This window comes from Lipotes vexillifer, unplaced genomic scaffold, assembly GCF_000442215.2.
Source record: "Lipotes vexillifer unplaced genomic scaffold, Lipotes_vexillifer_v1.1 scaffold69, whole genome shotgun sequence".
NCBI lineage: Eukaryota > Metazoa > Chordata > Mammalia > Artiodactyla > Lipotidae > Lipotes > Lipotes vexillifer.
The window spans coordinates 2,122,660-2,131,845 of NW_006790942.1; the positions used below are offsets into that span (position 1 = coordinate 2,122,660).

Consider the following 9,186-nt stretch of genomic DNA (forward strand, 5'->3'; position numbering starts at 1 on the left):
GGCTGAAATGAACTAACTTGCTCTTAACTCAGCGGTTTCCATGTCAAATGTGTGACTACAGGTTAAAGTGAGAAGCAATGAGTGTCTGGCTACCTTTTCCTGAGAAATCCCCGCCCAGAGTTCAGGGGCGGGTGACACTGTCAGCGTTCCTCTGGGAAATCAGCAGGCATCCCAGGGTCTCTGCAAACCAGACAGCGGGTTCCCTTCACCAATTCAGGGTTGAGACATGGAGCCAGGGAACAAATCCCCCCACGGGTGACCTGGCCACTCTGACAGGCAACATCCAAAAATTACCCCCATGGGGTAAATTCCAGTGAAATTACTTTTAAAAAGTTGTTTATAATACGTAATCTGATAGGCTGACTGTCTCAATACAATGAAAGTTACCCACGGGATGAGTTCATTCTTACATCAGTTCCTATGAATTCTTCATCTCTACACATTGGCAGCGTGAAGACCGTGGCTAGAAGTGCTGGCCCATAACCTGTCACCTCCCAAACCGCATGGCGTGGGGTGTGGGATCCATGGGCAGGGGTAGATGTAAAAAGCCACTAAATTAACACAGAGCTTTTGTCTCTATACAAAAGACATCATCAGGTGGATGATACCCTGACAGCACCTTCTATACTCACGTAGGATTGGGCCGTTTACCCAGGGCTTTCAGGCAGCGTTTGCAGTGAGCCTGGCCAGAGAACCAGGAGATGAGTTCCAGCCCCAGCCCTGCCTCAGTTTACTTGTGTGACCTTGGACTACAGTTCCGTAAGCTTCCAGAACAGAGACCTCTCATTTGTTGGTGAGAATGTGAAAAGCATGTAGCATCGGTCAAGTACGCATGGAGAGTAGCCATATTTATATGGAAAATCACAAACCTCGAAGTCTCACACCACTATCCTGACCTTACGAATATGCCTAGAATCTGTTCACCAAAACAACTTTTTTCTCTTCTCTTTTTGAGTTTTTCGGGTATTTCTCCGCTGGTGCCGGCACACCCCTCGCAGGCCCAGGAAGCGCGGTCTCCTTCCTCCCTCTGACTCCCCCATCGCCTGTCACCTGCACATCCTGCCGCCCACTTCGAGCCTCGAGCTTGTTTATCCAAAGAGAAGGAAAGGAAGACGGAAACTGAAGCAGCAGCAACGGAGCCGATAAACAACACGGTCTGATGAAATGCTCTGCTTTGTAGGCACACACCCAGAAGGCAGAAGACGCTTCAAAGCCAACACAATGTCTGCGTTTTTACCCCAAACGTAATGAAACTGACTCATCCAATGTCTAAGCTAAGAAACAGCTGCCTGTGTTGTGGCAAAATACTGAATCTGGACCTAATATCTGAAACAGTGAATTTATAAAGTAAATTAAAAATCAAATGAATAAAATGACATCTTTGGAAAAATCTTCTCAGTGAGCACAAAAACGAATTCAACTAACCAACCGTTTATTTTTTGTACCCAGGTTAGCACAAACAGCATGCTTTTAACCAGCATTTACTAAGTTTCATAGATAAAGCAAACACTGCAGGGTCTCAAGGAGCTGAATATTTTTTGTACCCAGGTTAGCACAAACAGCATGCTTTTAACCAGCATTTACTAAGTTTCATAGATAAAGCAAACACTGCAGGGTCTCAAGGAGCTGAATATTTTTTGTACCCAGGTTAGCACAAACAGCATGCTTTTAACCAGCATTTACTAAGTTTCATAGATAAAGCAAACACTGCAGGGTCTCAAGGAGCTGAATATTTTTTGTACCCAGGTTAGCACAAACAGCATGCTTTTAACCAGCATTTACTAAGTTTCATAGATAAAGCAAACACTAAAGGGTCTCGAGCTGAAATTTGGTAGGAGACAGACCAGTAAAGCACAGCTGTAAGCCGGCTGGATAATGAGGGTCTATGGGTGCCTGGGAGGGACAGAAGGCTGGCCACTCCGAGTGCTGCCTCGGGGCATGGGGGGCTCACAGGCGACAAAGCATTTGAGCCGAAAGTGGAACTAAGACTAAGCCTTTCAGGAGAACAAGCAGGCAAAAGGCACTTCAGACAAATGCAAACGAGTTTGGGCCAAACCACTGGGACGGAGAGCAGGTGAGCATTTCCATAACACAAGCTGCGGTGGAGGGTAAGGCACAGTGGGGTGCTGGTGGCAGCTAAGGCTGCGGACCGAGCAGCAGAGAAAATCAGGACCTTACCAGTCGTATAAATTAATTTAGATATTTAAGTTAGTCTCTAGACCATGGGGGAAATTCCAGTGATCACTACATGGAAACGTGAGGGACAGCCTTGTGAGAGCTGGCACGTGAGCAGAGAAACTGGCGGGGCAATGCCCCTGGGCTCAGGTGAGGGAGGAGGAAGGCCGTCAGCAGAGCCATTAGTGACAGAAGCGCTTGGCTGGCTCTGGGGGAGATGATGCCAAAGCTCCACTTCTCATAAGGTGCATAAATGATGGCTACTCTTTGGAGTAATAATCCATGGAGAAATTAGAAATGTTTAGTTGAGACAGATTTTAGAAATGATGAAAAGAACAGTTTTACAAAAGAAGAGGCCAAGTCCAAGAGTCCTGTGATGGGTGAAGGTGCCAGCTGCCCTGTTACAGGCGGACGTGTGGCCTCCAAAAGCCCATGTGTTGAAGTCTCAAACCCCAGCACCTCGGAATGAGACTGTATTTGGAGATAAGGGCCTTAAAGAAGTAATTAAGTTAAAATGTGGTCATAGAGAGGGTGCCTAATCCAACAGGACTGGTGTCCTTACAAGAAGCAGAGATTAGGACACAGACACCCACAGCGGAAAGACCATGTGAAGATACAGAGAGAAGACAGTCGTCTGCAAAGCAAGGACACACCTCGGAAAAACTCAACCCTATCAACACCTTGACCCTGGGCTTCCAGCCTCCAGAACTATGAGAAAGTACATTTCTGTTGTTTAAGCAGCCCAGTCTGTGGTGTGCGTGATGGCAGCCCTAGCTTACTAGTACAGGAGTCACTAAGGCTAGAGCCCATACTCTCAAATGACCTTTCTAGTGTCTCACACTCTACCCATGCATCATTATGTTCTCATCCTCCAGTGAGCATTCCTTTCAGATTCTTCCAAACTCTGTTTTTTGGTTGGAAATTATAAAATAATTTCTAATACTTGACAAGGCTCTTTATATGTAACAGAAATTACTGTGCCCAAGAAAACATCTGAGACAGACCACTGACCAGACTGGATGTCTTGAGGATCATCAAAGTGATGATTTATTTTTAAATAGTTGTTGAGCACCTACTATTTGTCAGCTCTGTCTAGAGGACATTGTAATGATAAACAATCCTGGGTTTCTATTATTAAGGTATCTGCAATCTGGTAGGGAGAGAGAATTTGTACAAAAACAAATGTGATAGAAGCCCAGATGTTGCATGCTATAGGAGGACACACACAATGGGAGTTCAAGGAAAAACAATTATTCTTAGAAAAATGGAGTGGGAAAGGGAGTAACCAGGGGAGAATGTACGATTTAAATGGTACTTGGCCAGACCTTGAATAAAGGTGGCATTTGGCTACAGGAGGATTTATGCATGCAGGCATGTGGGTGGAGGGTCTAGAGCATTTCAGCTACAGGGAAAATGTGTGAATAAACTTAAAAAGAAACGAGGGGAAACAATGAGTATTTCAGTGTGAATAGAACATAAAATATGTGAAACACTTATAAAAGTTCATTGAGGGAGCAAAAGTCTTGATGTAAAAAAAAAAACACAAACCCATTTGATTCTGTAAAGTATTTTACCACATGTGATTGAAGCAGGACAGCATTACAAAATTACGTTTGAGGTCAGTTAGTATTACAGTGCCTATGCTTGGGAAGTGGCATTCATTTTTCATTAATTTATTCATTACCCAATAGGAATATTAAGTAGCCAGTATGTGCCAGCTAAACACCAATGAGCTAAAAAGACCACTCCCAGGCTCTGTGTGAGCAGTGAGAATGGAGGGGATGATGGGGTAAATTAAAAATTATGATGGAGGCAGGAAGGGTAGGATTTTACCATGAGTAGGTGTAGATTGAATTATCCATTGCCTAAGTGGATCCAGGGTGTGAGGAATGAAAATCTCAAAACTCTCTAGAAATATCTGTGATTATAGCCTAGCAGACTAAGATAAAAAGCAAAACAAACAAACAAAAAACACAACTTTTATTTCTAAAACTACTGGGGAAATGAAAAAACATTAGTCGAGTTGAGTAAATTCCAAAACATTTAAAAGAATAGAACTGGTTCTCAAACATGGAAAAGAAATTCAGGTGGTAACTTCTGTCCTCAAGAGGAAAAGTAGAGAAAATGAAAATCAACAAACGACAGCAACATACCCATTGTAAACTTCAGGCACTTTGAGGAACAAGATATTTTCAATTTTAAAGAACTGACAAAGAAACTTTTTAAAGAAGGGAGACAGTCTGAGACTCTTCTGTGAGCCATAAATATGAGACATAGTCCACGATGAAGTTTTCTTTTGGGCTAAGTTACCACATCTTGAGAGTAAAAAGATGTCTGGGGGGAGTCAGAACATGCTGGACCACACTTTCCTTTCCCCATCCTCCATGCATTCACTGCCAGTATACAGAAATACAATTCATTTTTGTATACTTATCTTGTGTATCTTGTATCCTGTGACTCTGGTGAACTTGCTTACTATGTCTAGTTGTTTGGTAGGTTCCTTGTGATTCTCTACAGAAGTAACTATATCATCTGAAAATAGCTTTGTTTTCCTTTTCAGTCTATAGACCTTTTCCTTTGCTTGCCTTATTGCACTGGCAAGAACTTCCAGCACTGCGTTTAATAAGGCTGGTGAAAATGGACATACTTATTTGTTTGCAGTCTTTGGGTGAAAGCATTTTACCGTTCACCATTTAACCTGTTAATACAGTGGATTACATTGATGATTTTTGAATATTAAACAAGCCTTGAATTCCTGAGCTAAACCGTCTTAATTATGCTATATTAGTCTTTTGATATATTGCTATATGCTATTTGCTAATAGTATGTTAAGGGTTTTTGCATCCATTTTCACGAGGAAGATTGGTTAGTGGTTTTCTTTCTTTGTGCTGTTGTCTTTGTCTGGTTTTGGTAACAGAGTAAATACTATCTTCAAAAATGAATTGAGGGCTTCCCTGGTGGCGCAGTGGTTGAGAGTCCGCCTGCTGATGCAGGGGATGCAGGTTCGTGCCCCGGTCCGGGAAGATCCCACATGCCGCGGAGCGGCTGGGCCCGCGAGCCATGGCCGCTGAGCCTGCACGTCCGGAGCCTGTGCTCTGCAACGGGAGAGGCCACGACAGTGAGAGGCCCGCCTAACACAAAAAAAAAAAAAAAAAAAAAAAAAAAAAAAAAAAAAAAAAAAAAAAAAAAAAAAGAATTGAGAAGCATTCTTTCCTCTGCTATTTCTGGAAAATTAGTGTTAATTTTTCCTTAAACATTTAGTAGAATTCTTTAGTGAAGCCATCTGCACGTGGGGAGTTTTGAATTAATTCAACTCCTTATTACAAGGAAATATCCCCTACATGTGATTATTATTCTGGTATTGTGCTGTATCTCCAGAGAGTTATTGGACAGGTTTCTTTAAAGTTTAGGTATTCCAATCTATACGACAAGGCTTGGGACTTAGGGAAAAAGCAAACCTGCTCTTTGAGAGCTTTAACAGTTCTTTGAATTTCTGCTGCAAAATTGCTGAAATCTTGAGCAAATTTCGCTTTTGCCAGAAGCCTTGCATTCCTACCATCTTCATCCACATTCAAGTTATCTTGTTGCCTGTTTATACAAGAAGTAAATGAAATGCTGAAAAATGGAAGTTGCATGAGGATAAAAAGAAAATCAACAAATATTCCCTAGGCATTTGGAACATACAAGGCATTGTGATTGCTGCTTTGTGTGATCACAGAAAGAAAAATATGTGACTGGAATTAGAAATTAAAATTAAATGCCATGTAAGAAGATAATCCAGAGTCACACCTGCTTCCCATAGTTTATTTAAAATGATAACGAAGTATTTATTGTGGAATAAAGGGAATGTCATGTAGTATTACATACATATTCGACATATCATTCAGATCTTAATGAACTGTTCATTTCACTTCACACAGTGAAAGAGCAATGACAAATTAAATATTACATATTATGTAGCACCCAGGTGGGAAAGACACTTGCTCTATTATAAATTCATGGCAAGAACTAAATTAAGGACACTACGACTAACAAAAATCTAATCTTGTACCACATGCAAAATAGCTCAGTATTGTTGATAATAAAAGGAAATAAAAGTCTTGGATTGAGTTTAAGATATGTTTCTTAGAGCTTAACTGACGTTCTCAAGAGACAGAGGGAAATAATGAGTTTGGGAAATTGAAATGAAAGTTCCATCCATCTACGATTATGATGTATTGTTTAAAAAAATTTTATATAGATTTGATTTAGTTGACATGTTACCTGTGCCTCAAGTTTTCGGTTTTTGTCCAAATTTTGTTAAAAGGTGTTCCTTGTGAAGAGGCCATTGTAACTTTCAAAATGGCTCTGCTTTGCTCTGCTTGCTATGTGTCATCTATTGCTTAGCAAAGAATGGCTTACCAGAAACACCATGTCCTATGAGCTTGTAAAACATTTTGTGAATCAGGGACATGTTATAGAGCTGACATCAGAGAGGGAACTTAGAAAAGGGAAGCCCTGAAAAAGAGCCCAAGTTACCAAGGCCAGCTTCTTAGCCACGAGATAAACTCAGTGCCTTAAGACACTGTGAATTAGAGGCGCCATGAAGCACAGCTTTTCCTAATGGCACTGGGTGAAAATCGATTCCAGTTCACAAGTATTGATATGTATAATATAAATAAAAACAGGTAATTTTAAGTAAAATAATGTGACACTTTTGTTTTCTTAGCGCTCTCTCCCGTAAATCCGTGGTGTCTCATCAAAGAGGATTTAAGCACAAAGAAGTCTGGATAATCGTATAAAGATATAACCAAGACTAAAAGCACTGAGTGTAGGAACGTGGGGAGTGGCTGACGCAGGCACGACCAAATGTGCAAGAGGGGCTCCCACCCAACAAGGATGCGCTGGACGCTGCCACATGCCAGGAGTTCTGCTGACACAGATATGGGGGCGCTTTCAGCAGGCGGCTCGCATTCTCCCAGAAAAGACGGATTGGCAAGCAAGCAGGGGATGAAGCATTTGTTCCAGGAGGACAAAGAAGGAGGCAATGACCTCTGCCTGGGGGCGGAAGGGCGGGTCAGGGAAGCTACATGAAGGGGACTAAAGCTCTCCATCCACTTTGGGGACCATGTCATGGTGTCTGCTCTACCCCAGGCTGTAGTCTAAGTGCTGGGGACCCCGCTGTGTCCCTAGATCCACCTTCCAGCGCTGAGACACTTCACATAGCCCTGTTTTCAGATGAGATACTGCAGCTTAGAAAGTTGTCAGCATGTCCATATTACATTGCTATTAACTGACACAGCTGGGATGCAAACCAGGATTTTAAAAATTTCTGAAGCCCCTCGCCACTACACAGACCGCTCTCCACCCATGGAGAGCCGAGGGTCATGTGAAGCCTGATCAGATGTGTGTTTTAGACAAGGTGGAAGGAGAGAAGACAGACATGGATACTAGTTAGGGAGATCATTGGCGGAAAAGGATGGACATTATGGATGCCGCTATATTTCAAGTTCTTATTGAAAACATGAAACTTAGCATAGTGTTTGTAAGCAAAAGTAATGATATTGATTAAATCAAATGGATTTTAACTCATGAATAGTGTATGGAAAGGAAGGCTCCAGGACGCGAAGGACAAAGTTACTACCGAGTGTGCCTTCTGTCTGCCTCACCTCGGGGGCTGGGACTGCAACGTCATTTGGGGAATTTAATTACTCAGGGATCTGTTGAGTGTTTACTCAGTGAAATGGATACATCCAGGCACAAGCCACAGCTCCTGTTTTCAGAAGCTTCCAAGTAGATGGAGAGGAGACACTGTAGAGAAGTAACTATCAGCGAGCATCTAGGTGTCACAAGAGAGGTCCTGAGAGATTTCAAAGGAGTAAGATGGACGTTTCTCAATTTTCTAAGAACAAAAAATATTCCATGTTGGCCGCAAATTAAACCTTTCTTGCAATACCTTATACATGAGTTAAAATCAGCTTAACTTGGGAATTCCCTGGCAGTCCAGTGGTTAGGACTGAGTACTTTCACTGCTGTGGGCTCGGGTTCAATACCTGGTCAGGGAACTAAGATCCCTCATGCTGGGCAGCATGGCCAAAAAAAATCAACTTAACTTGATAAACATGATTACCTTTCTTGCAAACCATAAGCTGAGTTTCATGTTTTCCAAAAGAATCTGACTCTGCTGTTCTGCCACGGGCCCACGATGCCGCAGTACCAGACCTGGGAGAGTTCAGCCGCGCAGCAGAGAAACTGCCTCGCAGACCCTATGAAGGCATGTGTGGTTCTCAAATACAGGCATTCTGATGGGAGTTTGTGTATTAAAGTAACAGATGATTTAGTTTATTTGGTGTATAGAACTGACCAAGCTCAAGATGTAAAGAAGGTCGAGAAATTCCACAGTCAACTAATGAGACTTATGGTGGCCAAGGAATCCCGCAGTGTTGCCATGGAAACGGACTGAATGGTTTGAAATGAAGACTGTCTTGTTCTTAGGAAGTAAATATCTTTTGAATTTGAGAAAAGTGTTGGGACAGAAAATATTTTATGTAACTAAGCGGGCTATTCAGAAGCCAACAGATCATTTTTTGTACTTTGTTTTTTAGTGTTTATTTAGAGGGCTAGGAATGTAAATGCTTTCATTTAGAAAGCCTTTATTTATTTTTGGAAATGGAACAAGGAATGCCTCTATCTTGGAAACTTTTTGCAGATTGTTTGATGTTAGGCAAAATAAATAATTACTCTCTGGTAAGTTTGCATCAGTATTTTGAAAATGAGATATCAAGAAAAGCCAATTCTTCCTTAAATTTAGTTAATCTGTCTTTAAAAGAAAATTAAATGTAACCATTTTGCTGGATTGATATATTTCTTTTGGAGCATAAATTTTGTGCTGTTGATGACCACCAAATAATATAAAATACGGTAACTGGAATTAACTGTGCACAGCAGTATAGCTGATTATATACAGTAGTGTAGTCTCAATTATATCTAAAAATAACTGAAAACAAGTATGCTTTACCTTAAACTTTACAA

General features: G+C 41.6%; 1 pseudogene; it reads left to right on the top strand.

Annotated features, from left to right (window-relative positions):
* The first annotated feature begins 8,359 nt into the window (after positions 1-8,359).
* LOC103069400 (signal recognition particle 9 kDa protein pseudogene) lies at positions 8,360-8,617 on the top strand (annotated as a pseudogene).
* The last annotated feature ends 569 nt before the right edge of the window (positions 8,618-9,186 follow it).